The following is a 20,646-nucleotide window of genomic DNA, read 5'->3' as shown; positions in this document are numbered from 1 at the left end:
ACAGGGAGGCAAAAGACAATGCAAGATATATTTGGAAAGTAATAGATACAATTTAGGATTGTGGGTGAGAATATATATGAGACAAGCAAAATCATAAATAATAGGATTACTACGACTCTAGTTTCTTTTCCGAATAAAATAGTAAAATAGAATAAATAAATAGTTTTTTCAAGTATTTAGACACATCATTATAAGCAAATTATTTTAAAAAGTAAAACGAGCTTAAAGAAAGTATTTAAAATTTATAAGTATTACAAAGGCCTAAACAATTTAACATTATCAAGGCATTTCTAATTAACATGACTAATTAGTAATTTGCATGTGCGACCCGATTTCCCTTGATACTTTCTTTATTATTGTTTTCTTTTTATTTGCATAACCAACCAACCAACAACCGATAAACCGACCTCGATAGAATTCATCCCATAACAACTAATTAATAACTCTCGTCTCCTTGTGTTCGACCCCTATTAGTATATTCATTTGTGTCAAGGGCATTTATCTTTGATTAGGTGTGCGACAAAGCCTATCAAATTTTGGCGCCGTTGCCGGGGAGACGGTTTTGTTTGTTATTAGTTGTTGAATTTTATCTTGTTTTATTTTGTCCCGGGGAATAATTGTTCCTTGGGATCTTTCTCACGGTTTTCTTGTAGTTTTAGTGCCTTTTTCAGGTGGTAAAACTATCTCAAGGAGATCCTCGTATCCGTCCAATGGTTGTATTTCCTTTCCTGCAACAACAAAACCAACCCTTTTATGACTATTTCTCCCAATTTGACGAATACGTTAATCATATTGATTCTTTTGGATTCATTTACAACGAATATGAATTGGGTCAGGTTGTGCTTGATGGAATGGATTCCGAGTCCCGTGATTTGGCTCTTTACATGAGTTTTGGGAGTCCTTACTACAAGAGTGCGGAGGAGCTTTGAGTTTTCATAAGGTTCATGGCCGACCAATGTCGGGAAGTAGCTCACCAAGAAGATTTAAGGTGTGCCGTAGAGGAGCTCACAATGCTTATTCAAGTTTATTTGGAGCAACAAGCGTCCGAGGCCCGTTCCTTAAAAAGGCTCGAAGACATGCTCACAGAAATGCAAGAAAGAAATGAGCAATTTCTCGAAGCTTATACTCTTCTACCTTTCCAATATGAGTCCTTTGTCCCTAGTAATTTAGAATTATTGGAAGACGATAATGATGGACATAGTTTTTCTTTTGAAATTCCCCTTAACATCACTCCAATTGACCACTTATAGACTCATGTTAATAACATTGACTATGTAGTAGATGACACCAACAACATGGATGTTGTTGTGCCCGATTTTAATGACACGGATGAGGTTTCACCTGAGCCTTTGGAAATCTTTGAGAATCCTTTCACGGAGGATGTAGTTGATCCACTTGTGGTTGGTGAGGGACTTCGTGATGAGCCCACTGAGGATAAGTAGGGAGAACCAACCATTTTCAATGAGACCCACCTCCTTGATTCTTCATGTCACCAATTTGAGACCATATATGATAATAATTTGTGCACTAACGATTTATTTCATGGTCTTAAGCATGATGCGTCATCTCTTGCTAATGAGTGGAGTAATTCGATGGTTGTTTTTGAAGCCTCTCCTACGCATTTTGATAAGACTTTTCATCCTTATCCTTTGATCTTTTATGCGTTAATCTTATCAATTGCGTATATATGCTTTTGTATTGCCCATGCACAGGTATATGATCGGCTTCTAAGGCTTTGATTTATTTTTTAATGATGACGAAGGCCGCAACGATCGAAAAATAGGAGTCTAGCAAGACTTGAAATTTGCGCTTCTTGGGAGGCAACCCAAGCTTTTATTTGTTTTTTGTTTTAAATTTTTCGCAAATTTAATATTTTCGTAGATTTAGAAATAAAATTACTAGATTTGACGGAGCTTTGTGATTTGTAGGTGAAAAATGAAGAAAAGGAGACTCGATGAGAAAATGTACGCTTCCCCATGCCAGAAACCCCGTTCGGGGTCGTAACTTTCAACAAGGGGACGGAAATAAGAAATAGGAGAAAAAAAGTCAAAATTGGGCTAAACATGGCCAACCCCGATCGGGGACACAACCTTTTCCGAAAAAAAAAATTAAAAAAAAAATTAAAAAGAAATCGTAGAAAATTGATAAATCACTTTCAAACATCATTCCTTCATTATAAAGTCTAGTAAGTGTTCTTTCCTTTGCATTATCATATTTCTTCCTTTTCCCCATTGAATATAACCCCTTGTCTTATGGGCTTTGAGCCGTTTTCGCGGTTAGCTTGGATGATTTACATGTGGGCACATTGAGGACAATGTTGTGTTTAGCTTGGGGGAGCGATTGCATTCGCATCTTAGTTAGTTTGCATTTTCAATTCAATAAAAATCTGAAAATTTGAAAATTTTGTGCTAGTTTTTGCTTCATATGCTTTGCTTTCCTACCTTTTGTCATGGTTTTATACTAATATCCCTATGCATTTCCTAATGATAGCTTAATAGCTAATGACTCTTTATTATTGACGGGATTATTGCTCCATGGGGATGTCTTGACATAGTAGGTGGAAGATGGAATTTGGACCGAATAAGCTTGATCTTGACTATTGGCAAGCCACAAAGTTGGTAAGGTAGAACCTCCTTAGACCGATGCATCCATATCCGGTCTCTCTTAGGTGAGTGTTTCATCAAAACGAACAAGTATGGTCTTTATTCCATTACTAACAAGCATTACTTTCATATTTTGCATTACATTTGAAGCCATTCACTTCGATTATATTGCCCATTTTTAGCCCCTTTTACACATGCTTAAAAATTCCCTAGCTACATTATATATTTGCCTACCTTGTCAAGCTAGTAGCTATGTCTTTTGGTGTAGGGTGCTCATTTGGGATGTGTCTTAATGGAAATCATAGTGAGTTTGGTTAAACGGAATTGCTAATTTCCATTTCAAATGATTATGAAAAAAGAAAGTGAAAAGAAAAAGAAAAAAAAAAAACAAGAAAAGAAATGAAATGAATCATAAACAATGAGAAATGAAAAGAAGAAAAAAAACATGATTTGAAAAGGAAGAAAGAAAAGGAAGAAAGAAGGAAGAAACTCCCATGCTTTATTCATAAATTTTGGGGGAGTATTCCTATGTTTTACATTGAAAAAGGGGTCATAATATTATTGTATTTGGCTTCTAAATATTGGGTTACTATAAGATCAAGATTGATCATCCTTGCATTTGGTTGTTGCTAGCTTGATCACCTAGCCCCACAGAACCATAATTCACATATTGCCTTTTTCTTACCCATCACATATTGCCTTTTTCTTACCCGTTTGGCTTCTTATATGCTTGCATTTTTTATTATTTTGTCTTATGTTTTGGATTAATTACCATATTAGATTGCGGGTACTTTCTCATAAGTCAATGATAGGCGAGTGCTACTCATATAAATATCCTTTTACATATAAAAGAGCTTGAGTGTACCGTGAAAGAGCTTTAAAGTCCATTTGAATTCTTCCAAGTTACGCCGCCATATAAATCTCATCTATGTTTTTGCATTATCCTTATGCCCATGTTGATTCGGGATTTGAGTCATTATGCTTAATAGTTTGATTTGGGATTTTGCAATTGATGGGAATTGGTTTCTTGCTTGAGGACAAGCAAGAGTTTACCCTGGGGGAGTTTGATGTGTCTATTTTATATATGATTTTACCCCATATATTAGCTTGGTTTTACTTGTTATTTCACTACTATTAGTGTATTTGTGAGTTAATTTCGTGTTTTAGGTGTTTTTGTCCGTATTCATTTTATTTTGTAGGAAATGAAGCTTTTAGTAGCTCATTCCCGTTATTTTAGCAATCACCGAAATTCACGGAGCTAGTAGAAGCAAGACTTGACCATAGAGAGGCTCTTATGGAAGAAATAGGAAACTCAAGCAAGATAAAACTAACTATTGTTAGTGGACAAATAAAATATGAAGCCCAAAAATAAAGTAATGAAGTGAAGCCCAAAGTGAAGGAGATTATAGCAAGCTTAGGATGCTCTTTAGATATTCACTAAGCATTCAACCGGGTGATCAAAGAGGATTAAGACACAAACATTGGATCCTCTATGCAATTAATCGAGTAATTAAGTGAATAAACCCGGATCACCTCGTCCTCGATCAGGGTTGACTGCTTCTTTGAGTTTTACGTTTCCTACTTCATTTCCTATGTAAAGGATGTTGCATTCTGTCATTTACAACAATTTCCCATTACATTCTAGTTCACAAAATCCTCTAAATTTTAGATTAGTTTTAGTCATTAGGTTAGTTTAGATTAGTTTAGTTTTTATGTTGTTTACATTTCCTTTAAACATTTCAAGTTATAATTCAGTTTCCATTACAAGTTATTTACATTTCATTCCTTATTCTTCATTTGCAAGTTTTTACATTATCAAGGTAATTTTATTTCTTGCATTACTTTTATTATTCATTTGTCATTAGATAATTTACATTATGTCCGAGTAATTTCCTTAGTCTAGGGATTAAGGAAGCCATGCTAAATAACTAATCACAATTGTTAAAATGAGATGTCACGATATCAAATAATAGTTTCTATAACATGTTTGCATTATATTGTTTAATCTTTGGTTATTGGCTGTAATCGTAGATTAAGTTTATTAATTCATTCTATAAGTCGAGAGGCACGGAATTGAATTAGACTAAACATGCTATACTAGAATGACCTAGCCATATCGAGAGATCGTTAGGACCTGATCTATGGTCGACGCTAATATTGAGAGATGGGTGTCTAAAGGCCTAAACAATTTATCATTATCAATGCATTTCTAAATTAACATGACTTATTATTAATTTGCATGTGCGACTCGATTTCCGTAGATGCTTTCTTTATTACTGTTTTCATTTTATTTGCATAACCAACCAATCAACAACCGATCAACCGACCTCGATAGAATTCAATCCATAGAAACTTGTGTAGCAAACTCCCGTCTCCTTGTGTTCGACCCCTATTACTACATTATTTTGTGTCAAGGAAAAATTATCTTTGTTAGGTGAGCGACATAGCCTATCAGTATGTTGGAGATTATTAGCTTAAAGGACACAATGACTATAAGGTTCCACATTTGAAGAAAAAAGCACAAAGATTGGCTGAAATATTACCAAGGAATTTATGTGCAGATGAAGCAATTGTTAATGAATGTCTTGATAATTTACATGTAAATGGCAAGGATGCAAACTTAGATGAAATAAGTGTGCCTCTTGCCTTATCGTCCCTTTTAGATGCATGTTTATAACTTAAAACATTGCAAACATACAATGTTTAAGCCATAAACATCATTAGGTTATGAATTTCTTTTGTGCCAATAGACTATGTATTTTGTGATGAGTGATGTATCACTTTTATATAAACTTTTATGACTCCTTTCATGTTGATTTTGATACTGTTTCCGTGCTTATTATGACATTTATAGTGAATTGTTGATACTGCTGCTACTTTGTGTTTTAATGCAGAAATGACGCATTACGAGGTGAATCAAGTAAAGATAAGCATTGCGGATATGGCATAGTGGAATACACGAGGCATGGCACGAGAAACGAGGAAACTTGAAGATAAGAAGAGAAGTTAAGACGAAGATAAGCTGAGGAAATTGATTCCTCGATCGAGTAACACTGGGCTCGATCGAGTGAAGTGTCCTCGATCGAGGATCCTTTATGTCTAATTGTTTTCCGAATTTTCCTAAAACACGTCTTATTTGTATTATATATTCTAAACTCGTGAGAACAATTAGGGTACGCTTCGATAATATTCTGAACTCGAAATACTCTTAGTTTTTAGTCGCTTAGTATTACTTTGGATCTACAATCTTTCCTCATTAATTATTAAGGTACATTAATCATTCTTCATTAATTATTAATCAAGTTTATGCTTTTATTAAATTTTCTTGTTTTATATCTTTAATCATGCTTTCATCTACCCTTGTTGTTGTTAATACCATTAGTATGAGTAGCTAAATCTTTTATATAGGGTAAAGGGGATCTGGGTTGATTAGAAGGGGGTTATTAATTGATTGTTAGTAATATCGTTTAAACTATCGTTTGATTATTTTTCTTATTCTAGTTATTTGATTTAAGGCCTGAATCTATAATTAGTGTAGCGAATTAATACTTTCACCGACTGGGTTAGGATTAATATAGGCTGCGATAATCAGATAGGTTGTGTTTAATTATAGCGATTGCATGTTAAACTTAATCTAAATGGCATAATAGAATTAATCAATCTTGTGACCTTAGATAGTTTGATTGACCTAACAATTGATTAAGATACACCCCGTATAATTGTTTTAGTGAACCGACACCCTAAACTTCTTAATATTATTGTTATTCATCTTCATTTTACTTGCTATTAGTTGTTAGAAAACAAACCAAACAAACCCCGAAGAAATTGTTACTTTAAGACGATCTAAATATTAGCAAACTGAATATTACCGCCTCTCTGTGGATTCGATACTTGTCTTACCACTAGCTATTTTGTTAGTACTGAGAGAGGATTTACTTTGATATAGGTGATACGACTTTAGCCTTATCAATGAGTAATGTTTGAAATGAAAATGATTAAGCTCTCAAAACATTAAGCATTTTTATCACTGAGTTTTATGTACACATAAGAAATGTCCCCTGAAGCCATATGTGGTTGAGTAAAATGATAAGAATTGAATATCAGTGTGTTGGTTGCCTAAGAATGGCCTCTTACATCAACAATATCCAATAACCATTCAATAAGAAACAATATATGGTGGAATCATTTGTTATATGAATACACAATGACAAGACAGCTCTCAAAGCATTAAGCTTTATCATCACTGAGCAAATTACATTAAGCTTCATGTTTATGCAATGTTCAGTTCAAATGACAGATGAAAATTCAGTACAATGCAGTGACACATAAACTCTCGGGCCTAAGAATGGCCTCATCATTGAGTTGTGTCAAGTAATAAAGCTTCACACACACACACACACACACACACACACACACACACACACACACACACACACACACACACACACACACACACACACACACACACACACACACACACACAATGAAGCTAGACCACGCTCGTCAAATAGAGTAATAGCATTAGTAATTAAGGCAACAAAGAAATCTCTCAAACCATTAAGGACATTCATCATAAAGCTCTAAACTGTATTTGACATATATGAGCACACATACCCATTCAATTGTAAACCATTTGGTGGCTTAATTACTTGTACTTAATGACCACTTACCATTCAAATCTATCAAAAATCTAATTGATCTCAAACCATTAAGGCTTTTTTATCATTGAGCATTCATTGAGTTTCATGCAATTACAATACTACAAGGGAGAATAAATTGATGTAAGCAAGGAGAAAGAACCAAAAACACAACATTAAACCAAATACTACCTGCAAACTCCTAACAGAAAATTCAGTAATTCTGAACTACTCAACAGAATCAAATGAAGTACACACAAATCCTACCAATAAAACCTAATAGCAGTAAAATCCCAGCAGCATTATAATGTTCATGTAAAATGACCAAAATAACAATAAAAGCTTTAGATTTAGAATTATACCAATAACAGCAAATTATTTATGCTTAGCATTGAATCTAGTCGCATAAGTCATGAACTTTTTCGAGCTTGTTGATGAAGAGTCAATCTCCACATATTCATCAGGCCCGGTTATATTTTCAGAGGTTTTTGGACGGTTATTCGTCATTCTCTTCAGATAAGCATTTAGGTACTTTGTGCATGGTGAGTCAGGCTCACCACATACACCATCGTGTTTAACAAGAGGACGGATATCATCATCAAATGCCATCTCTTCAACCTGAGTCCCTAAATCATCCGGATCTAGGGAGTTTGGAGTAGGTGAATCAGGACAAGATTCATTATCTCTCAAATAGCAATTGGGAAGATCAATCTGTTCCTCCTCGACCATCATATTACCGTTCTCTTTTTTTCTCCTTCAAAAGCCCTTTCTCCTTTATTTCCTTCACGTGTTCCTCTTCCTCCTCCTTCTTTATCTTTATCTCCTTTGTATGAAACAAGTTATAACGAGACAACATTAAAAGATGTATAAATCCCAGAAATTATTATTTTTCAATTTGAAATTTTTACGAACAATAATTCATCTCTTTATTGTGCATACTTAGTAGATCTATGAAAATAAATGTATAAATCCGATAAATTTTCAATTTTTACAAACAATCACAAAAAATTCCTAATGTTATAAGCCGAAAATCAGTTGTATTCATAAAAGATCTACAAAAAAGAAGGAAAGATGTCACCTAACCTTGTTCTTATTTACTGAATATTGCAGACAATGAGATTCGTGAAGTACTTCGTCATATGGGATCTTGACAAACCCAGTAAGATCAACATCTAAACTATCAAACCCTTCCTCTGAATCTAGAACAACATAGCCAAGATCGGAATAATGTAAGAAGAGATTTTTCTTCGACATTAGTAAAGGAAAGTTTGAGAAAAAAACAGGAGAGGAAGTGAGGGAAGGAATAGAGGAGATGAGAAAGCAACGAAAAATAGAGCAGAAGAAGAAGAGGCAGTGTGAAAGAGAGATAATAGGGAGAGTTAGGGTTTTTAGTGAGAGAAGGGAGCCAGGAGATGATTGAAATGTTGGATGGAATATTATAGATATGGGGCTTAGGTTTTTTATGTGGGAAATTCATAAATGGGTTGGGTAATATGGAGGGAGTCATTAGGGTAATTAGTTTTGGGTTGGGTCAGTGTCATTGGGTTAGTGTCTTAAGCATAAAAATTAGGCCCAAAAAGCAATGGCACAACTTGTAATATCACAAGTTGGACAAGGAGTCTTTAGTCAATTGCATTACTAAATAAGTAAAGAATATAAATGGGGTGAAAATAGATAATTTGCCAAAAGGGGGAAATTGGGTGAAAATAGGAAAATTGAGGGAGTATTATCTTGTAGATATTACGAAACCCGAGTCAATTTATAAAACCCCACTCTGGGGGTTTCGTAATATCACAAGTTGGGTTCGTGGGGATTAGGCGGTTATATTGGTGGCAGTAGTCTTCTCTGGGGTGCTGGTTAGCGTGGTGGTTGACCGGAGTTTCATTAAAACAGGGGAAAATAGGGGAGTGTGTCGGGTTGGTTGTTGTAAGTCGTTGTTGTTGTGTCGAGTGCAGGTGTTTGTGGGTCGTGAGGGAGGTGTTATTGGTGGGTCAAGGTGGTGGCCCGTAGTGGTGGTGGTGGTCATAAATAGTGTTTAGCCGTGAGTTGTATAGGTTGCGTCGGGTTCAGGCTTGTATATAATGATATTGTGAGTTAGGGCGTGAATTGGTGGTTTAATGGGCTGGCTAGGAATGGATTATGGACCAAGGCTAGACTGCCGGCAGTGGAGGCTCTTGATGGTGGCAGTGGCAGGCCTTGGTGGGTGTCGGGTTGAGTTGTATACACGGTTGAATGAGTTGTTTTAGGTGTCGGGTTTTTGGTTGTGTGTGTAGCTTGTAAGGGTGAGGCCATGGTTAAGGAGATTAGTTTGGTCGTGTATGGTGGCTGAGAGAAGGTGGTTACTGGTGGCGCGTGTGGTGGTTGTCAATTGGGCTGGTGTTGTCGTGTTGGTGGTGTGGGTTAATGTTGTATGTTGAGTTGTTGTTGGGTATTGCTAGTTGTTGAGGGGTGTTAGGGCGTGGTGTAGCGGTTGTGTGCGGCGGTTAATGATGGTGGCAGTGGCGTGGTGGTGTTGGCGGCAGAGGGAGTAGTCCGGGGAGGTATTAGGTGGTGGTGTTGGTGACGGGTAGGTGGAGGTGTAAGGTGTTGGCATGTATGGTGAAACACGGGTAGGCAGAAGGAGTGATGTTGTGTGTTTTTAAGGAAAATTAAGATGGGACACTTACATTTATTATTTATTTAAGTCGGGTTTCGTAAATTGACTCGGGTTTTCCGTATATCGTAATGTTATAATTAATAAAAATAATTAATTAATGTATAATAAATAATGAATTACAAACAAAGTATAAATAATTAATATTGGATAAATCATTATTTGTTTTAGGTGACGGTTTCGAGGCGGAATACTTTTGATTGATTGCTCGGATTTGCTATTGGATTATATTGCTACGAGGTAGAATAACTACTCAACTGCTAGTCACTTAGATTGGTAGTCACTTTATTTATTCCGCTGCGAGTTGTATCACTTTTTATATTATGTTTAGACTGAATAAGTTGTAATAATATGTAATCGCTAAGTTTTAATTAAAGTATTTTGGTATTGTTGTATTTTGTTATTCACTATCTCGAGAAACCGAAATGGTAACAGTCCTATTTAGTTGGGAATGTCTAGCTAAAGGCTCTTGATTAAATGGGGGTGTTACAATTTTGGGTTGGGTTAGTGTCTTAAGCATAAAAATTAGGTCCGGAAAGCAATGGCACAACTTGTAATATCACAAGTTGGACAAGGAGTCTTTAGTCAATTACATTACTAAATAAGGAAAGAATATAAATGAGGTGAAAATAGATAATTTGCCAAAAAATGGGAAATTGGGTGAAAATAGGAAAATGAAGGGAGTATTATCTTGTAGATATTCTTGGTTGATCTTCATTCTTGTACTCTAAGACTCTAAGTCATGTATCATACGGCTACTTATAATCCTAGGGTTTAGCTTTACTTTCTATGGCTTGTATATAAGTCATCCATTGTATCTTCGTTTATTTATGCAATTCTGAATAATATAAATCTTTCTCCTAATTCTCTTTATTCTATCAGTCTATATCATAATTTCATATCCACAACTCTGCAATGATCTTAGGCTTTATCGTACTTATATGCGGTCTCTTATACGGGTGTAACATAGCGGTTTTAAGCTCGAGCTTAGGTGGGCTCAAAATCGGTTCGAAAGTTTGAAGTTGAGCTCGAAATAGGCTCCAAGCTCGATTCAATTGTTATTTTTTGTTATTTTTTCACTCTAAAAATCAATTATAAATAAATTTGTTTTAAGATAAATAACCAAATACAAAAAAATTTAACAATTATAATAAAAATATTATCATAAATGTTAAAATAACATTTCAATAAGAACAAAAAAAAGTTGCAAAATACTAAGTGTGTAAAAGTTTTTTTTTGTCAGAAGTTACCTAACATTTAGGTCATTTGCACGCAGTACTTAACATTATATTTTTTTTGCCTAAAAGTACCTAAAGGTTATATTACATTTGTTCATAAGTATCATTTTAGGTTTTCCATAAAAAAAAAAAAAGTTGACTTTGGGGTTTGACATGACGGAAAAAATGTAATTTATTTATGTCTTTCCTTAATTCGTTTGATCATTTCGTTAAGACTAATATCACACAAGTTCGAACTACTCACGAGGTTTTTGAGCCGAGTAAAAGCTTGCTCGGCTTGACTTGTTAAGTTACCAAACTGAGCCCGAGCTCGAGCCAATCTTACACGAGCCGAGGTTTCATCAAGCTTTAACTAATGCCCTGTTCTTTCTGACTTATTTTTAGCCCACTTCAGTTCAGCTCAACTCTATTCATTCGATTAAGCTCGATTCACTCACTCCATTTAGTTCGATTCGATTCAATTGATTCACTCCATTCGATTAAGTTAAGTTCACTCCATTCGATTCGATTCGATTCGATTCGACTCCATTCAATTCAGCTTATTTCAGCTTTACTCATCTTAAATTTAACAGTTATTATTAATTTTGTTATCAATAATACTATTTTTTTAATATTATTATTCTTTGTTCGTTATTGTTATTATAATTAAATTAATAATATTGTTAATAATAATGTTATTAATAATTTATTTATTATAATTACTATTATTATTATTATGAATATTATTATTAAAATGAATAATAATGTTATTGTTGTTGTTGTTGTTGTTGTTGTTGTTAAAATGAACAATAATGTTATTAATGTTGTTGTTGTTGTTGTTGTTGTTGTTGTTGTTGTTGTTGTTGTTGTTGTTGTTGTTGTTGTTGTTGTTGTTGTTGTTGTTGTTATTGTTGTTGTTATAATTATTATTGGTATTATTATTAAAATTAATAACATTTATTATTAATATTATTAATGGGGCACGCCTAATCGACTTGACCCACTAGCGAATATGGGGTCATACAAGTCAACACGCTTGCCAACATGGTTCCGGATTCGCTTGGTACCCTACGAATCACGAATCGTTAAAAGCGAATTATATCAAGTAGATTACTGAAAATACATATGTAACACCCCGTGTTAATTAGTCATTGTTTTTATATATTTTATTTTAATTTTAACGTGTAACAAAAATTGTTCTTATATTTCAAATTCTTCTTTTATTGTTTATGGACAAACTTTAAGTTCGATTCAAATATTAACATGATAAATGATATTAGCTATGAATTTTCAAACTATTATAATATTTGGTTATAAAATTTAAACTTTCAAATTTCAAATGAAAATCCCAAACTTTATGTTTTGACATATTATAGTAATATTATATTTATTTTTGATTCAACTTGATCTAGTAGGATTCGAAAATTATATCTTTTACAATTTCTGAAATACTTTCGTTTACTAAACTCCGTATTTGAGATTTTAAGACTATTGAGTTTTAAATCTTTGTTATTTTAAAATTACGGACGATTTCTGACCCGTTATTATAAGTGCGTACTATTTTATAAGTTTGCGGCCCAAATTTATGTAGTTTGCAAGTCGTAGTATGTCCCTTATGCTATCTGCTATCATCATGGTTACCAACATTCCTCCTCCCTCATTATCAACTTCTCTGTTCAATCGTCATCATTCTTTACTTCTCTTTCCTATAAATAGCCTATCACCACCGTTATCCGTAACTAGAGTAATTAAGTATGTTTAGATTTTGATCAGCCCTCAAATAGCAAACCAAACTTTCGATAGTGGTAGCTTATAAGTTACGACTTAGTAGAACACGCAAACCTAAACCGCGTGGATTTCCCGAGTCATATAGGAACTTATGTTATAAACTCGTACCCTCTATCCTACTTGCATAGCCATATGCAATAGAGTGCTTAATAAGACCAAACACCCACGATAGCATGCGAGTTAACGTCGTTATGGGATACCCGTATAAGTAGAATATTGGCATCTTAAAACCCTCCGAAAACGATCATCCGGACTCCGATTGATGCGTTTCAAAAGCCTAGATTTATTATTTTTCTGAGCCTGTCGTAATGGTAATATTTTTAGCTGATGATCATGAATGTATAATGATCGTATTGGGAAGATTAGATTCGTTGTATACCAATCCACTTGCCCACATTCTCCACTTGCTCATCACTACCTTTATGGCTTTATGAACTTGGTTATTACCCGTATAAAGCAGCTGCCAAGAAATCATGAAACCACGACACCGATCGGGGTTGACCTGTTCTTCGGCTTTTTGACTTGTTTCCGTATTACTTTTCAATTCCGTTCTATTTCTTGAAAACCACGTCCCCGAACGGGGTTCTTGCATGGAGAAGCGTGCCATATTCTCTTCTAAGTATCCTTCTTCATTTTCACCTAAAAATCACAAAAAGAAACATCGTCAAGTCGAATATTTTATTACTAATCTACGAAAAACATTAATTTGCAGAAAATTAAAAACAAAAATAAATAAATAAAAGCAAATAAAAAGCTTGGGTTGCCACCCAAGAAGCGCTGGTTTAATGTTCCGCACGACGTAAGAAGCTATTTAATCAAGTTTCATCGTTGAGCTTGCCATTAACCAAGCTCCATTTCATAGCTCCTTTTGCATTCCGCAACTATTTGAAATTTTTCAAATAGAATTTCCCTCTCTTTTTGGCACTCTTAGCAATAGTGCCCTTAGCATCGTCACCTACAAAACAAACAACACCAATATCTTCCTCCAACAGATCCATTAGTAAGGATCCAAGTGTAGTAGAGGCATTATAAGAGTCCACAGTGCTAAGTAAATAACAAGACTCTTATAACATTAGGCTTCTAATGGTGGTGTTTTTGCTAAAGGAAACCCGATCATCACCCACTTCCAACGTCAACCTCCCATTTTTCACATCAATTAGCGCACCCACGGTGCGTAAAAATGGCCTACCCAATATAATTGGGGTGATAACTACGTTATCGGCCCTTCATTCATGTCAAAAATCCTTGGTTTAGTCCTAATTTTGTTGCATCTAATCGATTATTACTCGAGTTTGTGATTAATTTGCCTAAATGAGTCTCACCGGATTGTTTGCTAAGCTTTTTGTAGTGTTGCACGCTTTTCCATGCAAAACCGATCAACATTTGGAAGACAAGGGTCAAGATTAGCCTTGTCGGTGTATCTCCTTGCTCTAGCCAGTGTATTTTGATCAGGCGCGGTGCAACTCAAGGGTAGCCGGTGCATCTCATTTACCCTTGTCGGTGTATCTCCTTGCTCCAGCCTGTGCATTGTGATCAGAAGCGGTGTATCGTGGTCCAGCCCGTGTAACGATTTTAGCCTTGCATGGTGTAACTCAATCCCAGCCGGTGTAACTCAAGGGCGGCCTGTGTAACTTTACACAGGCTGGGAATAGTGACGGACAGTTTTGGGCCTAATTTGTAGTTTTGCTCTATAATTTGATGTTTTTAGCCAAAGTCTCAAATTTTGTAACACACTAGACATTATACTTCATTTAGATCAAAATTTAGGGTTTAAGTATTTGGTAGAGAGAATTGGATCCAACCTTGTTCTTCATTTTTTCTCAAGCAATTAATCAAGTATTCTTATTTCCTTCATCTTTTGTTGGTAAATTTTCTTTTCCTTCTTTTAATTCCTTATTTTGTTTGTCAATTTAATTTTATTAGTTATTGTTATCTTAAATTTGAATTGTTTACACTTCTTATAGCTAAAGTTACCCCCTTTGAGTTGAATTTCATTTTAATTGTAGTTTAATTAGTCAATTTTCGTCATCCAAGTTATTAATTGCATGATTAGTTGTAGAAGTCGATTTCATATCATGTCTATGGTTAAAGAATCCATCTTTATTAATTATTTTGTCTTAATAACCATGATTAGTGAGTAGTCTTTTACTAGGACTCGGTTTGACCCGACATGAGTAATTTCACCAATTGATTCACATAAAGGCTAATTGTTGGAGGAGATTGGTAAGGGTAGTCTAGAGGATTGATTTGGTTTATGGACCGATTTTGGGAATTGTCGATTTGTGACCCTTGTCCACCAACGAGAGTTGGTTAGGTTGTGAACCGGGTACCCGGAATTTGGACCTTTTGCTAACCTACGTTGAGACCGAAAGGGAGAACCGAGGGAGGGTACCTCTAGGCTAGTGCTTGAAATCGACCTCTGAGAGGAGGAGTAGGATGACCCGGAATACGATGGGTGCTTAGTGACCTTAGCCAAATATTAGGCTACCTCGGGAAAATGCATGTTTTTGGGGTAGCCTGGTGTTAAGCTAGGGATTACGACCTTCGAACCCGAGAGGGGGGTTGGTGGGTAGAGCTAGTGTCCTATTATGAGCCCGAGAGGGAGTTAGTAGGCGAATTAGAGTCATCTCCTCCTTGCTTGTCTACCTGAATAATTAGCCTAGGGAATCTTGATGTGGAATTACGAATTGTTGTGGGAGAACCGAGTTCTAGGCCTCTTTAATCATTTGATTTACAACTTAATCTTATCTTGCTCATCTTTCCTTCTCTTGTTAAATAGCATTTCATTTTGTTTAGTTTAGTTGTTTGATTAATACCCTCATCTTATTATTGTCGACTTAGCTAACCTAAGGATTAAAACGATTAGTATTCTTCCTAGCTCCTCGTGGAATCGACCCTCAATAGTGTACAACGACAACCGTGCACTTGCGAGGTATAATTTGATACCATCAAGTTTTTGGCGCCGCTGCCGGGGATTTCGGCTAGATATTAATTGTTTTTGTTCTAGTTTAGGCTAAGTCTTTTGTGTTACTAATCCTTATCTTGAGTGTGTAGGACTCTTTGCATGAGGAGGAGAAATCGAAGAGATCAACCTACTTATCCGATTGACCACGAGATTGAAGCTACCGCAAGAAGACTAAATTCAGTCTGTAGAAGGGGATTTATAGAAACTCCAACTTCCGAAGAACATTTAGTAGTGGAAGACATTCTAGAAGAACCGGGAACGTTTGAGTTTTTTGAGAATCCATTTGGAATTCCTAAAGAAGCAACAATGGCCGCGGTCCCTATGCGGGATAATTTGGCTCTGAAGAAGGTGGTGAACCCAAGTATTGTCAAGCCACCTATTCAAGCCAACAACTTTGATGTGAAGGCTACTTTGTTACAACTAGTCCAAGGAAACCAATTCGAAGGGGGAGCCACCGAAAACCCCAATGAACATCTTAATGAGTTCTTGGATAGTTGTGACATGTTTAAAGCGAACGGAGTGTCGGAAGATGCCATCCGCCTTAGGCTCTTCCCTTACTCTTTGAGAGGGAGTGCCAAGGAGTGGCTAAAGAGTTGTGAGCCCGATTCTCTTCGGACTTGGAATGACGTCTCCAAAGCTTTGTTAAACAAGTACTTCCCACCACAAAGGACCGCAAGAATTAAGAGTGAGCTTCAAGGCTTCACCCAACATGATGATGAGACCCTTTACGAGGCATGGGAAAGGTATAAGAGACTCCAAAGGTTGTGTCCTCACCACGGGATCGGAGATGATGAGTTGATCAACAAATTTTATGAGGGGTTGAGCAATGAAATGAAAATGAACCTAGATTCCGGCTCGGGAAAGGGGGCATTAGACAAAATTGATCACAAGACGGCCAAGGAGCTTATTGAGGAAATGGCTTCCCGAACTTTTCATTGGAATAATGATAGGCACAATAGGAAGGGAAATTCAATCGTCGAGTCAGCCAACAATGTTGAGGTCAAAGGGTTAATAGAAGAGCTCAAGCAACAAGTTGCCTTGATGAGTTCAAGCAACTCCTCTAGAAACTCTTCCTCCTCTCAGAACCAAGTGTATTGTTGTGAGATTTGTGGAGATCAATGACATCCACCAAATGAGTGTCCTTTGATGATGGGAGAGGGTAATTGTATGGAGGAAGTGAATGGAGTGTGGGAATCAAGTCTGGCAAAGCAAGCATTCAACAATAATCAATACCATCCCGGAGTGAGAGCCCACCCAATTTTTTCCCATTGCTCACAAAATGTCCAAAACCCCACTTTCCAACAAAAACAACAATTTACACCCAATTTCCAAGCCCAAAAGCAAAATCCCACCTTCCAACCAAGACAACAATTCCAACAACTCAATCAACCAAACAATCCACCATTCCAACAAAATTCCCAACCATTTCAACAAAATTCTCAACCCTTTCAACAATCCACCCAACCTAAATCAAACATGGAGCTCATGATGGAGCAATTGATGAATTCTCAAGGCCAACTCGTCAACACTCAAACCCAATTCATTGCTCACTCTAACCAAAAACAAGAGGAGATAACATCTTCCATCAACCAATTGAGAACCCAAATGCAAGCCTCCCAAAGAATGACGGATAATCAAATCTCCCAAGTGGCTTCTCAAGTGAGTCACTTGCAAGCCTCAAATGGAAAAATTTTGGGTAAAACCGAGGAGAAACCAAGGACCGTAAATGCTATACATTTGAGGAGTGGTAGAGAATTGGATGACCGGGTGTTCATCAAGAGGAGAAAGAGTAGTAAACCGGATGTTGTGGTTGAACCACCAAAGGTGGTTGAAGAAAAAGAGATTGAAGATGACGTTGTAAAGGTTGTTGTGGAAACTCCCATGGTAGTTGATGAACCTACCAAGATTGTTGAAGAACCCAAGAAAGAAGTCGTGAGAACATATGTGCCACCAATCCCTTTTCCCAAAGGTTGGCAAGAGAAAAGCTTGAGTAAAAGTATGGGAAATTCATGCACATAATGAAAGGTGTGAACATCACCATGCCTTTTATTGATGCCATCAAGGAGATACCCGCATATGGAAAATTCTTAAAGGAGTTGATTTCCAACAAAAATTCCTTCAGTCCAACAACAACGGTGAATTTGTCCAAGGAATGTAGTGCAATCTTAATGAATGAGTTACCCCAAAAGTTAGAAGATCCAGGTAGTTTTTCTATCTCATGCACAATTGGATCCATTCAAATAAAGAGGGCCTTATGTGATTTGGGAGCTAGAATTAGCCTAATGCCTCTCAAGATTTTCAAGAAGTTGAAGGGATTCAAGCTCTCACCTACAAAAGTATCTTTGCAACTTGCGGATAGATCGGTGAGGTATCCAATTGGTCTAGTGGAGGATGTCCCACTCAAGGTGGGAAAACTTGTGATACCTTGTGATTTTTATGTGATGGATATTCCCGAGGATTCCAAAATTTCAATCATCCTAGGGCGCCCTTGCCTTGCTACGGGGGGTGTCTTGATTGATGTGAAAAATGGCAAACTATCTCTTCAACTTGGTGATGACAAGATAGAATTCTCGTTGGAAAATTCTATGAAATATCCTTCTATGAGTGACTCTTGTTGTAGAGTGGATGTGTTGGAGGATTGTTTGAATGAGCATAATCTTGAGCCTTCATATTTGGACCCATTGGAAGTTTGTCAAACCAAGGAGGAGGGCGGAGTTGATGATATTTTGGGAGTTGATGTGAAGGAAGACTTGGGTGAAGATGACTCAAGAGAGGATGAATTTGAAGACCAAATTAATGATGAGATTGAATCATTCTTGAACTCCCCGGATTCATTTGTTCTAAGCTCTTTTGAAGGTGCACCTTGGTCGGATAATTTTTCAAGTGATTGGGAAGCTCAAATTGATGCCTTGGAGACGGCTCTCAATGGAAATAGTTCGGGTCAAAAGGAGAGTCGAGAAAATTGGGATAAAAATGACACCACCATGAACCTCAATGTTGAGAAGTTGACTCCTCCACCTACTATTCCCTACCAATTTCTTTACCTTGGTGATCAAGAAGAGAGTTGTCCAATAAGTGAAACTTATGAGATTTCGTTCCTCCTACCACCTAGCTACCATTCCAAGTTTAAGGGTTCTAATTATCAAAAGGACCCAAGAAAGGGAGCCAAAGAGAGTAAGAGGAACCATGACAAGAAGTGTTGGAAAATAAGTTGGTTGAGCCTTGCTATAGCTTGGTGCTATTTGTGCTTGTTTGAGGCTTTTGCTAAAGTTTTTGACCGGTTACTAAGTGCCTTGTATGACATGGATTGCATCACCAAAGCATACATGCAACAAAACTTTGGATGAGAGGTTTGGTTAAGTCCCTTAAGAACCATCGCATAGTATAAATTCTCTTCCTTTACTTTGTTTATTTATCTTTTGCTTGCATTTGCATTTAGTTTACTTAATCGAATAGGAGTTAACCTAAATTAGCTCTCTTTGCATTCATGTAGTGTAGATTGCATTGTACTTTCAATTTAGCATGTAGGATAGTTCATGCATTACATTCATTAACCAAAAACCACTAAAAATTTGAAAAAAAAAAAAAAAAAACTTCAAAAACATGTATTTTATTTCGAAATTTCCTCCACACATTTATTTCCATTTGAAATATGTAAATAAATAAGTGTGGGAGGAAACTCTATCATTTAAAAATACCAAAAACATGCTATTTATTTTCAAATATTCAAAAAAATCAAAAACATGTTCTTACATTTTGGAAAATTCAAAAACCAACAAAAATATGTTATTTGTTTTTCCTTTTCTCTCCCTATACTTTGTTACAGTGAGGACAATGTAAATTTCAAGTGTGGGGAGGAAAATATCCACTTTGTGCATATTGTTTATATTTGTATATATTTGCTTGTTAATTTGAGAAAAATACAAAAATGCCTAAAAATTGAAAAAAAAAACTCAAAAATTTCAAAATTTTTGCATTGTCTGTATTATATATATTGCATTTGTCCTAACCATTTTGATAGACAACACATGAATCATCGGAGAAGACGCTTGGAAAAATTCTTCCAATCCTTTCTCCTTTATCCTTCGTTTTCTTTTTTGTATATATAAGCATAGAGGAGGACGGGATATGTGATGTGGGTGTTTCCTTTGGGAACCTTTTTGGATATGGTTGTGTTGTTGGTGTGTTGTTAGGACTAGATATTGAGTGCATTTAGATTAGAAATGTATATATGTGTTCACTTTTACATTCATATAGCTTGTTCATATGTGTAGTTTGCATCAATACACGTTGCATTTTGTTTGTAAAAATTTGCATAGAGCGTCTAAAAGTGGAGGGCATATGTTGCCAATGATGATAATTTGTTTTGCCCTTGTCATTTCCCTCTTGATAGCTCGCGCCTTTTGATGACACATGTTAGGGTTTTTGCTTGCAAAAACCCGGAAGTCTAGCTTAACAACCAAGTTGCGACCACCTTGTGAGACCGTATTAGGCCCGAGACTTGACCTAGGCTCGACATAGCTACTAAAATGTGAGGATAGAGCCTCCATATGGCCGGTCCATCAAACCGATCCCGTCTAGACCATGAGAGTAGTTCTCCTTACGTGGTATGTTATGTCAAAACGCATAAGTATGATGCTCATTCCTTACCGTAGAAGTGCCGGTGTGCATATTGAGACAATTTTGTTCAAATAAAGTAACCTCACAATATCCAAATAAGCTTTTGTTATACCCTTGAGTCAATTGTTTCCTTTTGTTAACCCATTTTGAGCCTAAGCCTTAT

This window comes from Silene latifolia, chromosome 2, assembly GCF_048544455.1.
Source record: "Silene latifolia isolate original U9 population chromosome 2, ASM4854445v1, whole genome shotgun sequence".
NCBI classification, from domain to species: domain Eukaryota; kingdom Viridiplantae; phylum Streptophyta; class Magnoliopsida; order Caryophyllales; family Caryophyllaceae; genus Silene; species Silene latifolia.
This window is presented reverse-complemented; position numbering follows the sequence as displayed.